Here is a 23,105-nt window from a genome sequence, read left to right on the forward strand (position 1 = left end):
TGATGAATGGACAAACCAAATGTGGTATATCCATACAATGGAATATTATTCAGCAATAATAGGAAATGATGTATTGATCATGCTACAACATGGATAAACCTTGATACATTAAGCTAAGTGAAAGAAGGCAATCACAGAGGACTAAATATTACATGATTCCATTCATATGAAGTGCCCAGAATAGGTAAGTATATAGGAACATAAAATAGATTCATAGCTGTCTAGAACTGGGGGGTGAGTTGGGGGCATATGAGAAATGACTGCTGATAGGTATGGAGTTTCTTTTGGGGCTAATGAAAATGTTTTAAAATTGATTGTGATGGTGGTTGCACAATCCTGGAAATATACTAAAAGCCATTAATGTGTATACTTTAAATGGGTGTATTATATGCTATGTGATTTATATTTCAGTAAGGATTTACAAACAAGAAAAGAAAACCCAGAGAACTTAACACGCTGTATTTCCTCAGGTTCCAACATCTCTAGCCAGTATGCTTTTTTCTCTCCACCTTTCAGAGCCTTCTTATCTTTGTTTTATGTATAATATCTAGGGTTTTTAGTGGGATGAATAGAGAAAATTGCATTTAATTCATCTTGTCCTGTTAGCAGAAGTCATTTGTTTTCAAAATTACCTTTTAACTTCTAAAATTAGCTTATTATAAATTTTTTGTTTATTGTCCTATAAACTTTAACACATACGTAGATTGGTTAACAGATATGTGTTAATCCTGGTTACCACAACCAGGATACAGAACAGTACTATTAACCCCAAAACTGCCATGTGCTCTTTCTTTGTAGTCATGGCCTTTCCTCATTTCTAAATTCTGACAACCACTGGTCTGTTTTCTGTTACTATATAAATGGAATTATAAAAAGAATAAGTGATTTTTGAGAGTAGCTTTGTTTATTCAGTGTAGTGCCTTTGAGATTCATTGAAGTTGGTTTGTGTATCAATAATTTGTTTTTTTCTTCTGGATTAGTATTCCATTATATGGATATACATACCACAGGTTGTCTATACATTCGGTCATTAAAGGATATTGGGTTATTTCCATTTTTGATGATTATGAATGGACTTCTTAAAAACATTTGTGTACGGGCTTTTTATGTACATAGTTTTAATTTCTCTAGGGTAAATACTTGGTATGGGATTTCTGGGTCATATGTTAAGTATATGTTTAAGTTTATAAGGAACTGCCAAACTGTGTTCCAGAGCAGTTCTACCATTTTTCATATCTGTCAGCAAGGTTTGAGAATTCTAGTTCTCCTGCATCTTCACCAGCACTCGATATTGTTATATTTTTAAATTTTAGGTATTGTCGTAGTATATGTCAGTAGTTATTGTACTTTTAGCTTTTATTTCCATAATGGCTAATTATGGTGAATATCTTTTCATGTGCTTATTTGCCACACTATAGCCTTTGTGGTCAAGTGTCTGCTTGGGTCTTTTGCCCATATTTAAACTGGGTATGATTTAAACCTCCATGATAACCTGCCTGCTGGTATCATGGAGGAGGTGCTTTAGAGTTTGTGAGTCTGTCCACCACAATTATACCTTTGAATAATCTATCCCCACTTTTTAGTGCAAACAGGACCCATAACTTGTGTCTAACTAGTAGAATATGACAACAGTGATGGGATGTCACTCCCACCATTAGGTTATATTACGTAAAACTCTGTCTTGCTGGATGGAGACTCTAGAGACTTTTCTTGGCTTGATGAAATAAGTGGCCATGTTGGAATAGCCTGTGTGACAAGGTACTTCAGGTAGTCTCTGCAGGTGGCTTTTAGGAACTGCAGGAGGCCTCTTGTTGCTAACAGCCAAGAGCCAGCAAGAAGCCAGGGCCCTCAGTCCTACTGACACAAGAAAACAAAGTCTGCCTACAATCTTAGCAAACTTTGAGGTGGATTCTTCCCCAGTCATGCCTCCAGATGATAAGGCAGGTTGGCTGACATCTTGATTTCAACCTTGTTAAATCCTAAGCAGAGGACTCAGATAAACTGTTCCTGCAATCCTGACCTATAGAAATTGTAAGATAATAAGTGTGTAGTATTTTAAGCTGCTAATTTTGTGGTAATTAATTTGCTATGCAGCAATAATAAAACAATATAAGCCTAGAACATCTTGCTCTGTCAGAAAGTAAGAAGGGACTCAAATAACTGTAAGCTATGACAAAAGGACCCTGAAGTAAATTTGAAGGTGCTCTCACTAGCCATATCTGGGACAATATGAGAGTCAAAATAAATAATAGTATTAATATAACTCCTTGAATAAAATGGGAAATAATGAGTTCACATTTATATAAATAAATAACCAATCAATCAATGGAAAGAAGAGAAAGCTCTTCCTTGCTACTATAAGGACAACTAATTAATATAGAAGAAATAATATAATTAGAAAATATTTATTTTGCAATCATCATAGTAATAGTTAATTCAGGCAGAAACATCAATAATTGCTAAAACTAGGGGTGAAAGTGGGATGATAAATGAATATTTATATAGCTTCAAAGTATCTTTCCACAAACTAATTAATTACAAAGGTAAAAGAATAAATTTACAGTGGAAAATCTGGAAGGTATCACCAAGAAATCAAACTTAACGTTAGCAGCAATTGGACATATTGACATTTGTACTTCTGATATGATGTACTGTGAAGGGTACAACATCACTTTCATAGTATTCCTGCCAAACATGCTTAACCTGCATCTAATCATGAGGAAGCATCAGACAAATCTTAACGTTTTGCCCTTTTGCCATTATTGCAATAGTTGGTGAAACTTGAATGTACTCTCTGGGTGAAGAATACATGGGAGTTGTTGTATTTATCTTGTAGTTTTCCCTCTGTAAGTTTAAAATTGTTTCCAAATAAAAAATTTAAAAAGTGGCCAGGAGTGGTGGCTCATATCTGTAATCCTAGCACTTTGGGAGGCCAAGGGAGGTAGATATGTTGAGCCCAGGAGTTCGAGGCCTGGGCAACATGGTGAAACTCTGTCTCTACTAAATATATAAAAATTAGCCAAGTGTGGTGGCATATGCCTGTAGTCCCAGCTACTTGGGAGGCTGAGGTGGGAAGATCACCTGAGCCTGGGGAGGTCGAGGCTACAAGTGAGCTGTGATTGTACCACTGCACCCCAGCCTGGGTGACAGAGTAAGACCACCTCTCAAAAACACAAAGAAATTTAAAAAGGAAATATGTGCCAGGCACTGTCCCAGGTAGTAGAATACTTCTGGCAACAAAAACAGACAAAAATTCCTGCTCTCATGGATTTTACCTTTTAGTGGGAGGAAATGAACACTAAATAAATCATTATACTGTAGTGTGAATAAGAAAAAATATTTAAAAAATCATTATATCAAGTCATTTGGGAATAAATGCAATGATTAATAATAAACCAGAGGAAGAGCATAAGAGAGTGACTCCAGGACCTAGCTATGTGGGCTGATAGGTGCTCTATTTAAATTAGGCTAGTCAGCAAAGGTCTCTTTGAGAGGTAATGTTTGAGTGGAGACCTAAAAGATAAAGATTCAGTTATGCAAAGGTCTAGGGAAAGAGCACTCCAGGCATAAGAACCAGCAAGTTCAAAGTTCAAAGGACCTGAGGTGGGAATGAGCTTGGAATTTTTAGGAGTACCCCCTGGGATTATGAAGGTAGTTTAACATTGACTCCAACATTAAAAACAAAAACAAAAACAAAAACAAACAAAAACAAAACAAAACAGGTGAGAATTTAAAGCTATAGAGTATGAACAGCAGAACTCTGAAATTTGACTTCTGGGTTCAAATCCAATTTCTGCTACCAGCTATGTGACTCTGTGAAAATGCCTTAACCTTTCTGTGCCTCAGTTCCCTCATTTGTACATGAGAATTAATAATAGCTCCAACTTAAATAGGTTACTTGGAGAATTAAACGGATGAGTGCATGTAAAATGCTTAGGACAGTGTCCAGTGTGCTAACCCAATATATATTAGAAATTATCTTAACTGATTTGGCCTGGGCTCATTAACTGCCTGGTTGGTGTGTGTGTGGCAGGATCCCAGGAAGTATAGTTTGTCTGGTTGTATGTTTCTGAGAGGGGACAGAGGAGCCCAGTCCTAAGAAATGTGACGTTGCACAGTAAGGGATGAGGGCTGCTTCCTGCTCATTCCTAGCCCCTACCAAAACCAGGTCCTGTGAAAGGGATTCTATCAGGTGTGACCCATTGAATAAAACAGGAAACCATGAATTCCCATTTGCATACATAAATAAAGGCACAGTCAAAATCCCTTATTGAAGCCTAATTCTAATTTTTTATACTTAACCTAGACCCAAATTCAACTCATGTTTGAGCTCTTCTAAATAAAAGCCATTCCTAATCTCTGTCCTGTATACAAATGAAGTCCTAACCCTTTGTCCAACCAAATCCTGACCACTTCTCCAATCAGAGGTCTGCTGCTGGCTCCAAATCTAGCCTAGATCCAAATTTCACTCCAAGAGGTCCAAACTTGGCCCCCTCTTCGGCCCCCTATCTTCACTTAATCTGTTATGGGCCTTGACTCAGGCCCCGTTACAGCTCTGGTCTCAATCTTGGTGCTGTACTGGATAACTGTGCTGATCTTAGAAACATTTCTTATGAGGCACTCAGATTCCTGCCTTTCATTCCTAACATTTTTTAGGGGAACCATCGTGTTGGGGTGAATGAAATTATCTTGGGTGATGAGAGATGCTACTTCCATAATTTATTAGGGCCTGATCTTTCACTTATTTATTATTATCCCCTCAATGTGCTATTCCTTTTTGTCTTTGCTCACGTTCTTCTCTTTAACTGCAATGCCTCCTCTGCTCCTGATCACCTCCCCAAATCCTTTAATGATCAACTCTTGATGCTATATCTAGTGATACTATACTTCCCTTAGGACATGTTTTTGGGCCAGTGGATTCTATACCAATGTCCTTTGGACTTGTACTCACACTTTGTTTTACATCCTGATTTTTGGTGGAAAATTTCTATATAGGAGAGGCTGATCATTGGCATTCTGGGTGAATTGGTTCTTGAAAGTACATTTGCACAGCACTTTACCAGAAATTGAGAAAACAAATTTTCTAAATCAGATAATTTCAGGTGGGCTTCCATTTTGGGGAGCAGGATAACCTGAATGACTTTTCTGATTTAAACAACTAAAATTTTTAATAGAATATAAAGAAAATTAGATAGTTTAAAATGCCCTGTTGAACTACCATTAGATTAAGAAGCAGATAAATCCTCAAAACAAGGTAGAGTATATGCATACAATGAGATTCTACTGAGAATTAAAGAGGACAAATGATGGAAACATGCCACAACGTGGATGAACCTCAGAAACCTCATGCTAGGTGAAAGAAGGCAGGTACAGATGAGTGTATGCTATTTGATTCCACTTAAATGAACTTCAAGAACAGGTAAAACTAACCTATGGTATTAGAAGTCAAGATAGTGTCTACACTTAGGGAGTAGGACTGGGAAGGGGCATGACGGAAACTTCTGAGAGAAATGTTCTATCTCTCTCTTTTTTTTAAGAGACCGGGTCTCACCCTGCAGACTGGAATGCAGTGGTACGATCATAGCTCACTGTAACCTCAAACCCCTGGGCTCTAACAACCCTCCCACCTTAGCCTCCCAAGTAGCTGGGACTACAGGTGTGTGCCACTATGCCAGGCCATTTTTTTTTTTTTTTGAGGCGGGGTCTCAGTCTGTCACCCAGTATGGAATGTAGTGGTGCGCTCTTGGCTCACTGTAGTCTCTGCCTCCCGGGCTCAAGTGATCCTCTGACCTCCGCCTCCCAAAGTGCTGGGATTATAGGTGTAAGCCACCATGCCTGACTGTTCTATATATCTTGTTCTGAGTGATGAAGATTTCTTTCTTTCTTTCTTTCTCTCTCTCTCCCTCTCTTTCTCTCTCTCTCTCTTTCTTTCTTTCTTTTTGTATATTTGCAAATTCATACAGCTGTTATTTGTGCTTGGAGCCTACCCAAAGTCGGAAATGTAGTAGGAGAACCCCTGAGCAGAAAAAAAATGAAATTTCTAAAGACTGCACCTTAGTGTAAAGGTAAAGGAGAAGTAAACCCTGTCAAGCAGAAGGGCAGAAAGAAAAATTGCTCATTTTGACTTTGTTGCTGAATTGAAAGAAAAAATTTCCCTATTGTAGCAATGGGCACACCTAGGACCCAGATCCTGGATTTTAAGTATTACTTCTGACTAAAAAGGACTCAGAATGCCTTGGAATAATAGCTGATTCCAGGGCTGGATCAGGGAAGTTATAAGGCTGGAACATCTTGTGGTGGCAGAAAGTAAGGAAATGTCCTCCAGATGGTAGGTGCATGTCACAAGGACATAGGAGTCACCTTGAAGGAGTTTCCACTGGTCAGATCTGAGGCAATTTGATCATCATAATAAATAAAAATGTTAACAGATTATAACCATTGAATAAAATATTGGGTTCTATGAGTCTGCTCCAATAAATAAATAAATAAATAAATGCAAGTCACGTGTAGCTGGTGGCTACCTTATTGGATAGCACAGCTCTAGAGAATCTCACATATTTACATGAGGAGTCATGTATAAAAATGCCTATTGTAACATTGTTTGTAATAGAAAATTAGAAGCAATATAAAAGTACATCAGAAGTAGAATGAATAAATAAATAAAATTGTGGTTTATTTAGACAATGAAGCACATACAGCAGTGAAATGAATAATTTACTTTTACATGGGCCAACGTGTATGAAGCTCAGAAACATGTTAACTGAAAAAGCAAGTCATAAAAGAAAACATAAAATAATCTTTGATATAAAATTCAAAAACAGGCAAAACAAGTTATATAAGGATACAAACATAGCTAACAAATTAAATAGAAACAAGAAACTACAAAATTTAGGGTAGTGGTTGTTTTTGTATAGAGGGAGTGCTGTGTGTATTGGGAAGGGCTTTTAAGGTAATATGTACCTGGGTAGTCATGTCTTTATTTTTCTTTTTTTTGCCTGGCACTTTCCACATGGAGATACGTGTCATTATTTTTAAATTGCCTTTATATATGACACTTTAAGTTTTTAAATTAAAATTTTTTATTGAGGTGAAGTTCACATAACCATAAAACTAACAATTTTATTTATTATTTTTTATTTTTCCGTAAGTTATTGGGGTACAGGTGGTATTTGGTTACATGAGTAAGTTCTTTAGTGGTGATTTGTGAGATTCTGGTGCACCCTTCACCCAAGTAGTATACTCTGCAACATATTTATAGTCTTTTATCCCTTGCCCCCCTCCTACTCTTTCCCCCGAGTCCCCAAAGTCCATTGTATCATTCTTATGCCTTTGCATCCTCACAGCTTAGCTCCCACATATCAGTGAGAACATACGATACTTTGTTTTCCATTCTTGAGTTACTTCACTTAGAATAATAGTCTCCAATCTCATCCAGGTCACTGCAAATACTGTTAATTCATTCCTTTTTAGGGCTGCATAGTATTCCATCATATATACATATACCACAGTTTCTTTATCCACTCGTTTATTGATGGGCATTTGGGTTGGTTCCACGATTTTGCAGTTGTGGATTTTGCTGCTATAAACGTGTGTGCAAGTATCTTTTTTGAATAATGACTTCTTTTCCTTTGGGTAGATACCCAGTAGTGGGATTGCTGGATCAAATGGTAGTTGTACTTTTAGTTCTTTAAGGAATCTCCACACTGTTTTCCGTAGTGGCTGTACTAGTTTACATTCCCACCAGCAGTGTAGAAGTGTTCCCTGTTCACTGCATCCACACCAATATCTACTGTTTTTTGATATTTTGATTATGGCCATTCTTGCAGGAGTAAGGCAATATCTCATTGTGGTTTTGATTTGCATTTCCCTGATCATTAGTGATGTTGAGCATTTTTTTCATGTGTTTGTTGGCCATTTGTATATCTTCTTTTGAGAATTGTCTGTTCATGTCCTTATCCCATGTTTTGATGGGATTATTTGTTTTTTTTCTTACTGATTTGAGTTTTGTAGATTCTGGATATTAGTCCTTTGTCAGATGTATACATTGTATAAATTTTCTCCCACTCTGTGGGTTGTCTGTTTACTCTGCTGACTGTTCCTTTTGCCTTGCAAAGCTCTTTAGTTTAATTAGGTCCCAGCTATTCATCTCTGTTTGTATTGCATTTGCTTTTGGATTCTTGGCCATGAAATCCTTGCCTAAGCCAATGTCTAGAAGGGTTTTTCCAATGTTATCTTCTAGAATTTTTATAGTTTCAGGTCTTAGGTTTAAGTCCTTAATTTATCTTGAGTTGATTTTTGTATAAGGTGAGAGATGAGGATCCAGTTTCATTCTCCTACATGTGGCTAGCCAATTATCCCAGCACGATTTGTTGAATAGGCTGTCCTTTCCCTGCTTTATGTTTTTGTTTGCTTTGTTGAAGATCAGTTGGCTGTAAGTATTTGGGTTTATTTCTGGGTTCTCTATTCTGTTCCATTGGTCTATGTGCCTATTTTTATACCAGTACTACACTGTTTTGGTGACTATGGCCTTATAGTATAGTTTAAAATCAGGTAGTGTGATGCCTCCACAGTTGTTCTTTTTGCTTAGTCTTGCTTTGGCTTTGTGGGCTCTTTTTTGTTTCCATATCAATTTTAGCATTGTTTTTTCTAATTCTGTGTGGAATGATGGTGGTATTTTGATGGGATTGTGTTGAATTTGTAGATTGCTTTTGGCAGTATGGTCATTTTCACAATATTTATTCTACCCATCCATGAGCATGGGATGTGTTTCCATTTGTTAGTGTCGTCTGTGATTTCTTTCAGCAGTGTTTTGTAGTTTTCCTTGTAGAGGTCTTTCACATTCTTGGTTAGGTATATTCCTAAGTATTTTATTTTTGCAGCTATTGTAAAAGGGGTTAAGTTCTTGATTTGATTCTCTGCTTGGTCGCTGTTGGTATATAGCAAAGCTATTGATTTGTGTACATTAATTTTGTATCCAGAAACTTGGCTGAGTTTTTTTTTTTATCAGTTCTAGGAGCTTTCTGGAGGAGTCCTTAGGGTTTTCAAGGTAAACGATCATATCGTCAGCAAACAGTGACAGTTTGACTTCCTCTTTAGCGATTTGGATGCCTTTTATTTCTTTTTGTTGTCTGATTGCTCTGGCTAGGACTTCTAGCACTGTATTGAAGAGGAGTAGTGAGAGTAGGTATCCTTGTCTTTTTCCAGTTCTCAGAGGGAATGCTTTCAACTTTTCCCCATTCAGTATTATGTTGGCTGTGGGTTTGTCATAGATGGCTTTTATTACACTAAGATATGTCCCTTGTATGCCGATTTTGCTGAGAGTTTTAATCAAAGTGATGCTGGATTTTGTCGAATGCTTTTTCTGCATCTATTGAGGTGATCATGTGATTTTTGTTTTAATTCTGTTTATGTGGTGTATCACATTTATTGACTTGTGTATGTTAAATCACACCTGCATCCCTGATATGAAACCCACTTGATCATGCTGGATTATCTTTTTGATATGTTGTTGGATTCTGTTAGCTAGTAGTTTGTTAAGGATTTTAGCATCTATGTTCATCAAGGATATTTGTCTGTAGTTTTCTTTTTTGGTTATATCCTTTCCTGGTTTTGGTATTGGGGTGATGCTAGCTTCATAAAATGAATTAGGGAGAGTTCCTTTTTTCTCTATCTTGTGGAATAGTGTCAAAAGGATTGGTACCACTTCTTCTTTGAATGTCTGGTAGAATTCTGCTATGAATCTGTCTGGTCTTGGACTTTTTTTTTGTTGGTAATTTTTAAATTACCATTTCAGCCTCGCTGCTTGTTATTGGTCTGTTCAGGGTATCTAATTCTTCCTGATTTAAGCTAGAAGGGTTGTATTTTTCCAGGAATTTATCTACCTCTTCTAGGTTTTCTACTTTATTTGCATAAAGGTGTTCATAGTACCCTTGAATGATCTTTTGTATTTCAGTGGTGTCAGTTGTAATATCTCCTGTTTCATTTCTTAGTGAGGTTATTTGGGTTTTCTCTCTTCTTTTCTTGGTTAATCTTGCTAATGCTCTATCCATTTTATTTATCTTTTCAAGGAACCAGATTTTTGTTTTATTTATCTTTTGTATTTTTTGTTTGTTTGTTTCAATTTCATTTAGTTCTGCTCTGATCTTGGTAATTTCCTTTCTTCTGTTGGGTTTGGGTTTGGCTTATTCTTGTTTCTCTAGTTCCTTGAGGTGTGAACTTAGAATGTCAGTTTGTGCTCTTTAAGTCTTTTTGATGTAGGCACTTAGGACTATGAACTTTCCTCTTAGCATTGCCTTTGCTGTATCCCCGAGGTTTTGATAGGTTGTGTCATTATTCTCTCAGTTCAAAGAATTTTTAAATTTCCTTCTTGATTTCATTTTTGACCCAATGCTCATTCAGGAGCAGATTATTTAATTTTCATTTATTTGCATGGTTCTGAAAGTTCCTTTTGGAGTTGATTTCCAGTTTCATTCCACTGTGGTCTGAGAGAGTGCTTGATATAATTCTGAAGTTTCCTTTTGGAGTTGATTTCCAGTCTTATTCCACTGTGGTCTGAGGGAGTGCTTGACATAATTTCAATTTTCTTAAATTTACTGAGGCTCATTTTATGGCCTATCATATGGTCTACCTTGGAGAAAGTTCCATGTGCTGTTGAATAGAATGTGTATTCTGTGGTTGTTGGATGAAATGTTCTGTATATATCTGTTAAGTCAATTTGTTCCAAGGTGTAGTTTAAATCCATTATTTCTTTGTTCACTTTCTGTCTTGATGACCTGTCTAGTGCTGTCAGTGGAGTACTGAAGTCCCCCACTATTATTGTGTTGCTGTCTATCTCATTTCTTAGGTCTATTAATAATTGTTTTATAAATTTGGGATCTCCAGTGTTAGGTGCATATATGTTTAGGATTGTGACATTTTCCTGTTGGACAAGGCCTTTTACCATTATATAATGTCCCTCTTTGTCTCTTCTAGCTGCTGTTGCTTTAAAATTTGTTTTGTCTGTTATAAGAATAGCTATCCCTGCTTGCTTTTGGTGTCCATTTGCATGAAATGCCTTTTCCCACCCCTTTACTTTATGTTAGTCCTTATGTGTTAGGTGAGTCTCCTGAAGGCAGCAGATGGTTGGTGAGTTCTTATCCATTCTGCATCTTTTAAGTGGGGCATTTAGGCCATTTACATTCAATGTTAGTATTGAAATGTGAGGTACTGTTACTTTCATCATGCTTTTTGTTGCCCATGTACTTTGATTTTTTTGTTTTTTGTTTTTGCTTTTTAACATGTATTTTTGTTTTATAGGTCCTGTGTGATTTATGCTTTAAAGAGGTTCTGTTTTGATGTGTTTCCAGGATTTGTTTCAAGATTTAGAGTTCCTTTTAGCAATTCCTGTAGTGGTGGCTTGGTAATGGTGAATTCTCTCAGCATTTGTTTGTCTGAAAATGACTGTATCTTTCCTTCATATATGATGCTTAGTTTTGCTGGATACAAAATTCTTGGCTGATAATTGTTTTGTTTGAGGAGGCTGAAGATAGGGCCCCAATCCCTTCTAGCTTGTAGGGTTTCTGCTGAGAAATCTGATGTTAATCTGCTAAGTTTTCCATTATAGGTTACCTGGTGCTTTTGTCTCGCAGCTCTTAAAATTCTTTCTTTCATCTTAATTTTGGATAACCTTATGACAATGTGCCTAGGCGAGGATCTTTTTGCGATGAATTTTCCAGGTATTCTTTGTGCTTCTTGTATTTGGATGTCTAGGTCTCTAGCAAGGCCGGGGAAATTTTTCTTGATTATGCCACTGAATATGTTTTCCAAGCTTTTATGGTTCTCTTCTTTCTCAGGAACACTGATTATTCTTATGTTTGGTTGTTTAACATAATCCCAGACTCCTTGGAGACTTTGTTCATATTTTCTTATTCTTTTTTTCTTTGTCTTTGTTGGATTAGGTTAATTCGAAGACCTTGTCTTTGAGCTCTGAATTTCTTTCTTCTACTTGTCCAGTTCTATTGCTGAGACTTTCCCAGAGCATTTTGCATTTCTAAAATTGTGTCCAAACTTTCCTGAATTTTTGACTGTTTTGTGTTTAAGCTATCTATTTCTTTGAATATTTCTCTCTTCAATTCTTGTATCATGTTCTTGGATTTCCTTGCATTGGGTTTCGTCTTTCTCTGGTCCCTCCCTGATTAGCTTAATAACTAACCTCCTGAACTCTTTTTCAGATAAATCTGGGACTTCTTGGTTTGGATCCATTGCTGGTGAACTAGTGTGATTTTTTGTTGGGTGTTGAAGCGTCTTGTTGTGTCATATTACCAGGGTTGGTTTTCTGGTTCCTTCTCATTTGGGTAGGCTCTGTTAGAGGGAAGGTCTAAGGCTGAAGGGATGTTCCCTTGATGTATTAGTCTCCCCCTTTTCCTATGGATGTGGCTTCCTATGAGTCGAAATGCATTGAATGTTGTCTGTCTTCTGGGTCTAGCTACCCAGCGAATCTACCTGGCTCCCGGCTGGTACTGGGGGTTGTCCGCAGAGTCATATCATGTGAACATGAACCATCTGTGGGTCTCTCAGCTGTGTATACCAGCGCCTGTTCCTGTGGAGGTGGCAGGGGCGGGGTGGGGGGTGTGCAATAGATTCTGTGAGGGTTCTTAGCTTTGTTGGTTTAATGCTCTTTTTTTGTGCTGGTTGACCTCCTGTCAGGAGGTGGTGGTTTCCAGAAAGCATCCACTGTAGTAATATAGACAGGGACCAGCAATGGGCAGGGCCTTAAAACTCCCAAGATTATATAACCTTTGTCTTCCACTACCAGGGTGGATAGGGAAGGACCATTCAGGTGGGAGTGGGGCTAGGTGTGTCTGAGCTCAGACTCTCCTTGGGTGGGTCTTGCTGTGGGTCTGTGGGGGATGGAGGTGAGATTCCCAGGTCACTGGAGTTGATTACCTAGGAGAATTATGGCTGCCTCAACTGAGTCATGCAGGTTGTCAGGGAAGTGAGGGAAGGCCAGCAGTCACAGATCTCACCCAGCTCCCAGCAAACGAAGGGCCTGTCTCATACCCACCATGCCCCCACAACAGCCCCAAGTCTGTTTCCAGGCGGAGGACATGACAGGCTTGAAAACTTGCCCCCGGCTAGTCACCTTCCAGCTGTGATAGAAAAGGGCTTGGTTCTTCCCCTGCTTGTGGAGTCTGCACACTGGATTTGCGCCCTCCCATGAGTTCTGATCAGGAGGCTTCTTGCCTGTTCAAATTGTTACAAAGTTCATCTAGAGATTTCCTTCTCCCTGTGGAGCTTTACCCCCTGCTCCTCTGGTCACCATCCCGATGGATCCCTGTGGTGCCAGGCAGGAATAGCCTGTGAGGCTATTCCTCACAGCCAGCTCCCCAGGCCTTTCTGCTGCTTCCTCTACCCCTATATTTCGCTCGGCTCTCTAAATTGACTCAACTCCAGGTAAAGTCAGAAACTTGTCCTTCAAACAGACCTTCAGCTTCTCCAGTGGGAGTGTGTGTTCAGGAGAGGAGGGTCTCCCTTTCCCACTTCAGCTGTTTGGGCACCCACAGTATTTGGGGTGTCTCCCGGGTCCTGCAGGTGCAGTCTGCTTCCTTCAGATGGTCTTTGGGTCCTCTTGGGATTGCTGGTTTGTTCTTGCAGTTGATCTGGAGCTGAAATTTACAACGTGAGCTTCCACAAGCTGCTCTGTCCAGAGCTGCAATCTAATCCTACCCTCTGTCTGCCATGATTGCCAAACACCTGAAACTAGTTTAAAGTGTCTTCTTCAGTGGCACTACTGTGCAACTACTCCATCTATCTAGTTTCACAACATTCTCATCACCCCAAAAGAAAACCCTATTACCATCAAGAAATCAATTCCCATTCCCCACTTCCCCAGCATCTGGAAACTACCAATCTACATTCTTTTTCTATGCATTTATCTGTTCTGAATACCTCATATTAAATAGAATCATTAAATATGTGATCTTTTGTGTTTAGCTTCTTTCACTTAGCGTAATGATTTTGTGGCTCATCCATGTTGTAGCATGTATCAGTTTTTCATTCCTTTTCATGGCTGAATAATATTTCATTGTAAGTAAATACCACAATTTGTTTCTCCATTCATCTGTTGATGGACATTTGGGCTCTTTCCACCTTTTGGCTATTGTGAATAGTGTTGCTATGAACATACATGTACATGTATTTGAGTACTAGTTTTCATTTCTTTTGGGTAAATACCTAGGAGTGGAATTGCTGGGTCATATGGCAACTCCATGTTTAACTTTTAGAGTAACTGTCAAACTGTGTTTCACAGCACCTTATATGTGTACTTTACAATAAAAAAATTTTAAAAACCCAATGAAAGGCTGGAGATGTTGATGGAGTTAACTGGAGATGAAGTCTTCCCCTTTATCTCTACTAAGTATTTCCACCTCTGCTTTTCATCTAGTCTGTGCATTTTCTTTACCTTCGAAAACAGATGAAGGGAATTTTCCCAGAAGCCAGTACTTACTTTCTTTTTTTTTTCTTCTGAGACAGAGTCTCACTCTGTTGCCCAGGCTGGAGTGCTGTGGCGCAATCTCAGCTCACTGCAATCTTTGCCTCCCGGGTTCAAGTGATTCTCCTGCCTCAGCCTCCCGAGTAGCTGGGATTACTGATGCCCACCACCACTCCCAGAAGCCAGTACTTCTGAATCCCAGGAGAAGCCTGTGTCAACAGCTTTTCTGAAACCTGGAAAATATAACTGAAAAAGTAAAATATTTCCAGCAAGCATTTGTTATGTGCCAGGCAGTCTGTTAGCTGTTTCACGGATGTCATCACTTTGAAACTAATCGACTCTCCTGTGATTTTAATATTATCATGGTTTCAGTTCGTCTCTCTTGTGGTATCTAGCACAGAGCTGGAGGAACTCATTGAATGATATGGCTGGATAGGCAAGAGGTGGTGAATAAGAGGTTCAGTGTTCTCTGGGCACAGTGAGAAGGTCTGGCAAGGGCAATGCCCGCCATATGGGCACCACAAGCAGGCTACAGAAAGGGTTCTTCTTCAAACTGATATTCTTTAAATATTTGTTCAGCATTTATTTGGCAGGAGAAAGGAAAAACCAATTTTTTAAAAATAAAAATTGCATACCTTTCTGCATGTTCAAAATAAGGAACATATTATATGCACCAAACAGCATAATATTTTAACTTATTTGGAATTGCCTTTCATTTCATGGTTTTTCCATTTCTTGTAATTGGAGTGCGTTAGTCACTCACACTCACTAAGGGGAAAAGTAACTAACTGCCCGTGGATAGAGACAGGAAGTCTTGTTTAAATATATTTGAAAAGTATTTGGCAAAATTATTTCTACTTTTAAGTAGTTTTTGTTCCTGTTTTAGTTTTTTTTCCCCCTGAACCTAGCAACTCCTTAACAGGCACATTAAAATATTTTTATTTTGATAATAAACTAGATGACTTGTTGTAGACCGCCTTACACTGTGCATTATTCAGTTTTAGGCTTTGAGAGTAAGGCTACTGCTAACCCTGGCTCCTTCTCCCCAAGTCAGCTGGATAGTGTTAGCCTCAGGGCCTGGGGGGTATGAGTGTGCACAATTGCAAAAATATTCCATAAATAGTATGAGCTTGTAAGGGGTTTGTTACTATTGTGTTTATTTCCATGTCAGTTAACTTTGGTAGAGAGGATGGGACCAATTTTTGCTTCACCAGTTAGTTGAGAAGTTTCTTATAGAAATCTGAGTTAATTAGCAGAGATTTAATCCCATGATATTGTTTCCTTTTGTGTAGTGGGAAGCAACTGGCTAACTGGTCCACTACTTAAACTGGCTTGTTATTTGTGTGGGAAAAGGAAAAGGTCATTCTTAACCAAGAAGGAGGCTGTTCTTTAGATTTCAAGTCCATGTGCCAAGAATCTGGGGAAAGAGAAAACTTCTGTGCTTGTGCCTGGATCCCATCCCCTTCTGTTTCTTCAGCTACTTCACCAATTATCCCTTTCTTTTCAGAAGTTTCAACTTACCTTCTATTAGCATTGGAGGATGTTCAATATTTTTCCATTGGAAAAAGGAAACCCACATCCCTTTGGCTACTTCCCCATAACCCTTCTCCTTCACACAAAACAATTTCTTGAATGAGTTGTCCACACTTATGTTTCCTCACCTTTTACCCACTCATCAACCCACTGTGATTTGGCTTTTCCCTCTGCCCCTCTACTATAATTGCATCTACCACCATCAACCAACTATCTCTTACTTGTTAAATTCAGTGGCTTTTAGCTGTGTTTTCTCTCTCCTTGTCACCACATTTATCTCTGTTGACAATTTCCCCCCCCGCTAGAAACTTACTCTGGCTTTCAGAAACTTCTCTGGTTGCTGGGGTCTGAATGTGTACTCCCTTCCCGCAAATTCATATGTTGAAACCTAACCTCCAAGGTGATGGAATTAAGAGGTAGAGCCTTTGGGAGGTGATTAAATAATGAGGAGACCTCATAAATGGGATTAGTACCTTTATGAAAGAGGCCTGAAGGATCTTGTTTGCCTCTTCCACTGTGTGAGAACACGGCTAGAAATCACCATCTATGGGGAATGAGCCCTCACCAGACACTGAAATTGCCAGCACTTGGATCTTGGACCTCTACACCTTCGGACCTGTACAAAATATGTTTCTGTTATTTATAAGCTATCCAGTTTATGGTATTTTGTTGTAGCAGCCCAAACAGACTAAGACACTGATTCTCCCACTATTCCAATGGGTCTCTTTCAGTCTTCTTCATGGGCCTTTCTCAGTCTCTTTTATATATTCTTTTCCTTCCTATTCTCTAAATTTGAGTACTTTAAAAAAATTTAGCTCTCAGTTAAAAAAATCTCATTTATTCCCCTGGCTTTCCCATGCTGGAGAGGCCACATATAGGAGCTGGCTTCAGTTATCATCTGTATGCTGATGGCTCCTAGATCTTTCCCTCTTGCTCATTCCTCCCTCTTGAGCTCTAGACATTTATATTTGAAGGCCTCCTGATTATCTGCCCTGGCAGTCTTGCAAGTATCTGAAACTCAACATATATTAAACTCTGCTTATCATCTTCATCCCCCTAGTCCTTCTAAACTTGCTCCTCCTCCTGGCTTTCCCAAGTCAGCAAATAGCCCCTCTCTCTGCTCAGTTATCCAAACAGAAACTTGAGCATCAGCCTAGAGTCAGCCCTTTCCTTCGAAGTCTTATTAATTTTCTCTTTTCAACAGATCCATGTTCTAGGTGATGTGGTAATCTTGCCTCTAGTCATTTTCCCTACAGTAAGATTGATCTTCTTGGAGTCTAGTTCTGATCACATGACTTCTATGCTCAAAAGTAAGCACTAGATCACAATAGAAAAATGGATAAAGAACACAAATAGACAATTCCCAGAAGAAACACAAATGGACTGGGCTGGGCATGGTGGCTCATACCTGTAATCCCAGTGCTTTGAGAGGCTGAGGCAGGAGGAGTTGGAGCCCAGGAGTTGGAGACCAGGCTGGGCAACGTAGTGAGACACCATCTCTACAAAAAAATTAAAAAAAAATTGCCAAACATGGTGGCATACACCTGTCATCCCAGCTACTTGGGAGGCTGAGGCAGGAGGATCCCTTGAGTCCAGGAGTTCAAGTCCATAGTGAGCTATGATTGTGCCATTGCACTCCAGCCTGGGTGGCAGAGTGAGACCCTGTTTAAAAAAAAAACCCACAAATGGGCAATAAATATCTAAGAAGGGGCTCAATCTCACTTATAATAAAAATTAAAGCACCATGATACCAGTTTTCACTTGCCAGATTTGCTAAAACCTAGGGTTAGTGAGGGGAAATGGATACTCATACACAGATGGTGGGAGTGTAAACTGGTAGAACCTTTTGGAGGCAATTTGGCGGCATGTATCAGAATATTAAGCATGTATACCCTTTGATGCACTTTTAGATTTTATTCTACAGAAATATACAAGTATGTGTGTATATATATATATATATATATATATATACACAAAGACATTTATTACATTATTGTTCACAATAAGGAATTGGAAATAATCTAAATATCAACAATGAAATTATTAAGTAATGGTATATACAACATATACATAAAATTACTAAGCTGCTTTTAAAAATAATAAAGTGTCTGTTTAACACGACATGGAAAGATGATGACAATTTATTAAGCAAAAAGAGAAAGTTTCACAATAGTATGTTAATCTCATTTCTGTAAATAATTATTTTTTGTTTATATAAAAACTTTTGGAAATATAGGTACAAACATTAACTGTGGGAGTAGCAGTTACAGGAGTAGGGAGGATGGGGGCTTATACATTCTGTTTTGCACAATTCTTTTTTTTTTTTTAATTTTTAAAGACAAGGTCTCACTGTATTGCTCAGGCTGGTCTTGAATTCCTGGGCTTAAGCAATCCTCTTGCCTCGGCCTTCCAAAATGCTGGGATTATGGGTGTGAGCCACTGTGCCCAGCCTGTTTTACACACTTCTATACCCTCGATTGAGGGTTTCCTGAGGTAGAGATATGATATGGGGATGGAGTTAGGTGGGAAACCGATCTAGGGATATGGATGTTACCTGGTGCCAATTATAATCTGGGAAGTCCACAGAAAGACTGAGGCAGCCATTAGCATTGCTAGAGGATGATGCAGATTATAGTGAACCAGGCACTGGTACAAAGAAGTTAGATTTTTTGGGGTGCTATTCGCTAGCAGAAACATTAAGGCCCCAGGTTTTTTCCACCTTTCACTTGGCTATTTGAAATATGTCTGCCTGTTTTATTTATTTATTTGTTTTTATTTTTTGTGGGTACATAGTAGGTATATATAATAATGGGGTACATGAAATTTGCTGATACAGGCTTGCAATGTGTAATAATCACATCATGGAAAATGGGGTATCCATCCATTCAAGCATTTATCCTTTGTGTTACAAACAATACGGTTATACTCTTTCAGTTATTTTAAAATGTGCAGTTAAATTATTAGAGACCATAGTCACCCTGGTGTGCTATCAAATTCTAGATCTTATTCATTCTTTCTATTTTTATTTTGTACCCATTAACCACCCCAACTTCTCTCTCACCACCCCCCACACCCCCATTACCCTTCCCAGCTTCTGGTAACCATCCTTATACTCTCTCTCTCTGTGGGTTCAATTGTTTAATTTTTAGCTCCCACAAATAAGTGAGAACATGCAATGTTTGTCTTTCTGTGCCTGACTTATTTCACTTAACATAATGGCCTCCAATTCCATGTTGTTGCAAATGGACTGGTTCTCATTCTTTTTTAATGGCCAAACAGTACTCCATTGTGTGTATGTACCACATTTTCTTTATCCATTCATCTGTTGATGGACACTTAGGCTGCTTCCAAATCTTAGCTATTATGAACAGTGCTGCAACAGACATGGGAGTGCAGATATCTCTTCCTTATAATGATTTCCTTTCTTTTAAGTACATGCCCAGCAGCGGGATTGCTGGATCATATGGTAGCTCTATTTTTAGTTTTTAAAGGAACTTCCAAACTGTTCTCCATAGTGGTTGTACTAATTTACATTCCCACCAATAGTGTGTGAGGTTCCCTTTTCTCCATATCCTCTCCAGCATTTGTTATTGCCTGTCTTTTGGTTAAAAGCCTGTCTGCCTTTTTTGTAGGTGAGCTTCCTCATGTTTTCACAATGGCTGTCACAGCTCCAGACAACACATGAAGAAAGCTGTGTCCAAAGAATAAAGTGGACCTTCCTTTTTCTATGTTTCTTTTAAAGATCAAGAAAAACTTTTCTGGGAGAAAAACTTTATTAGTCAGAGTCCTGGCAGGAAACAGATCGCTACACAATGACAGGTTATCTTTTTCATAAATGGCTGCAGAAATCTCACTCATCCCACATACTTTAATACAATGAGACCTTATCATTTCCCCATTAAGAGGTGAAGTCAAGTTCTCCTCTCTTTGAATATGAGTGGGCTTGTGAATTTATCAGTCATTAGCGTATAGCAGAAATGATGGCTGTGTGACCTTTTAGGCTAAGTCATATAAAATGATGCAGCTTTTGCCTGATTAATTGGAACACTTATACTTGTAGCCCTGAGCTGCCATGTAAGAAGTCCAACTGAGACAGTCATGCTGTAGAGACCAAATGTAGAAACTCTGGTCAACAGCTCAGTTGAGCTCTTAGCTGACAAGCAGTATCGACTATAAGCCATTTGAGTGAGCCTTCTTGGACATCCAGTACAGTTAAGTTTTCAGATGACTGCAGCCCAAGCTGACATCTAACTACAACTGCAAGAAAGACCCAAAGAGAACATTTTCCACCTGAGCCCTTCCCAAATTCCTGACTCAAAAATTGTGAGAAAAATAAAATGATTGTTTTAAACCACTAAGTTTTGGGGTATTTTGTTACACATCACTAGTAATTGGAACACACACAGCCTGAGCAACATGGCAAAATCCCATCTGTACAAAAATTACAAAAATGAGCCGGGCATGATGGCCTGCACCCATAGTCCCAGCTACTTGGAAGACTGAGGAGGGAGAATCGCTTGAACCCAGGAGGTTGAGGCTGTAGTGAGTTGTGCTCACCCCACTGCACTCCAGCCTGGGCAACAGAGAGAGGCCCTCTCTCGATAAAAATAAATAAATAATTGTAGGAAAATCATTTTGGATTTCCATCCACATCTCAGTTTTCATCACATGCACACCAGTTATCTTCCTTGGTGTAAAATGACAGGAACCATGTAAAAAATTATTGTATTCTTATCTGGTTGCTTTTTCAGCAGTTTCTCTTGTGGCACACATACATTTATACTTTAATTGCCTAATATAATCTCAACATACAAAGCACACAAAGATTTTTATTCCACTTTAGTTTTAGAGTGCTTATCATATTTGACAGAGTGGCACCCTGTCTCTTAAAAAAATTATACCAATTTTAATAGATATGTAGTGATTTGGTTTGGATTTGCATTTCTCTAATGACTAATAATGTTAAGCATTTTTTCACGTGCTTATTGTTTATTTGTATGTCTTTTTGTTGAGAAATATCTAAGTCCTTTTCTCCTTTTAAAATTGGGTTGTCTTTTTGTTGTTGAGTTGCAGGAATTTTTATTTTTATTTTATTTTATTTTTTTTGGAGACGGAGTCTCGCTCTGTCGCCCAGGCTGGAGTGCACTGGCATGATCTTGGCACACTGCAACCTCTGCCTCCTGGGTTCAAGTGATTCTCCTGCCTCAGCCTCCTAAGTAGCTGGGACTACAGGCATGTGCCACCACGCCCGGCTAATTTTTATATTTTTAGTAGAGATGGGGTTTCACTATGTTGGCCAGGCTGTTCTTGAACTCCTGACCTCAGGTGATCCACCCGCCTCGGCCTCCCAGAGTGCTGGGAGTACAGGCATAAGCCACTGCACCCGACCGAGTTGCATGAGTTTTTAAATACTATGAATATTAAATACTTATCAGATACATAATTTACAAATATTTTCTTCCATTCTGTGAGGTTGTCTTTTCACTTTCTTGATAATGCCCTTTCATGCATGAAATTTGTAAACTGATGAAATCTAATTTATTTTTTTCTTTTGTTGCTGTTTCATATGTTTTGGTATCATATTCTAGAAACCACTGCCAAGTCCATTGTTATGAAGATTTACCCATATGTATTTTCCTAAGGGTTTTATGGTTTTAACTCTTACATTTAGGACATTGATCCATTTTGAGTTAATTTTTGTATATGATGTGAGGTAGGGGGTCTGACTTCATTCTTTTGCATGTGAAAATTCAGTTGTCCCAGCACCATTTGTTGAAGAGACTTTTCTTACCCTATTTAATGGACTTGTCACCTTTGTCAACAATCAATTGGTCATAGGTGTATGGGTTTGTTTTTGAACTCTTAATTCTATTCCAATGGTCTATATGTCTATCTTTATACTAGTACCACACTGTTTGGATCACTTTAGTGGTAAGTTTTGAAATCAGGAAGTATGAGTCCTCCAATGTTCTTTTTCAAGATCATTTTGACTATTAAGGGCTCCTTGCAATTCCATATGAATTTGAAAATTGGCTTTTCCATTTCTGCAAAAAAAGGATGTTGAAATATGTTTTTTTTCCTTTGAGACGGAGTCTCACTCTGTCGCCCAGGCTAGAGTGCAGTGGCATGATCTCAGCTCACTGCAACCTCTGGTTTCCAGGTTTAAGTGATTGTCCTGCCTCAGCCTCCTGAGTAGCTGGGATTATAGGCATGTGCCACTACACCCGGCTAATTTTTGCATTTTTAGTAGAGATGGGGTTTCACCATGTTGGTCAGGCTGGTCTTGAATTCCTGACCTTGTGATCGGCCTGCCTCGGCCTCCCAAAGTGCTAGGATTACAGGCGTGTGCCGCTGTGCCCAGCCAGGTGTTGAAATTTTGATAGGGATTGTTTTATATCTGTACATCCTTTTGGATAGTATTGATGTATTAACAATATTAAATCTTCCTGCCCATTAACATGGCACTTGTCTTTTCATTTTTTTCAGGAATGTTTTGTAGTTTTCAGTGTACAAGCCTTTCACATTTTTGGCCAGATTTATTCTTGGTTATTTTATTCTTTTAGATGGTGTTGTAAATTGAATTATTTTCTTAATTTCCATTTTGGATTGTGCATTGCAGGTATATAGAAACAACTAATTTTTTGTATGTTGATCTTATACTCTGTAACTTTGCTGAATTTGTTTATATACTCTGGTAGCTTTCTTGTGGATTCTTTGGGATTTTTTTTTTTTTTTCCCTTGAGACAGGGTCTCACTCTGTCACCCTGGCTGGACTGCAGTGGCGTGAGCTCAGCTCACTGCAGCCTCGACTTCTCGGGCTCAAGTGATCTTCCTGCCTCAGCCCTATGAGTAGCTGGGATCACAGGCATGTGCCACCACGCCTGACTAATTTTTGTAGTTTTTGGAGAGACGGGGTTTTGCAATGTTGCCCAGGCTGTTCTCAAACTCCTTGGCTCAAGCAATTCACCCGCCTCGGCCTCCCTAAGTGCTGGGATTATTATCCTGGCTGGGCGCAGGCATAAGCCACTGCATCCAGACAGGATATTCTATATAGAGGATCATGTCATCTGTGAATAGAGATAGTTTTACATCTTCCTTTCTG

At 38.7% G+C, this 23,105-nt stretch overlaps 1 protein-coding gene across 3 annotated transcripts in view; it reads left to right on the plus strand.

Moving 5' to 3' along the window:
* GNL3L (G protein nucleolar 3 like) overlaps positions 1-20,361 on the plus strand; it is an 87,018-nt gene extending 66,657 nt beyond the window's left edge. For 2 of the 3 annotated variants that reach the window (XM_054471460.2, XM_054471462.2), the window contains one exon: positions 19,636-20,358. The gene's annotated coding sequence lies outside the window, so the exon portion shown is untranslated. Of the gene's footprint in view, positions 1-19,635 lie in introns of all 3 variants that reach the window. The other variant, XM_063660256.1, reaches the window with a different exon arrangement.
* The last annotated feature ends 2,744 nt before the right edge of the window (positions 20,362-23,105 follow it).

Source organism: Pongo pygmaeus, chromosome X (genome assembly GCF_028885625.2).
Source record: "Pongo pygmaeus isolate AG05252 chromosome X, NHGRI_mPonPyg2-v2.0_pri, whole genome shotgun sequence".
Taxonomy (NCBI): domain Eukaryota; kingdom Metazoa; phylum Chordata; class Mammalia; order Primates; family Hominidae; genus Pongo; species Pongo pygmaeus.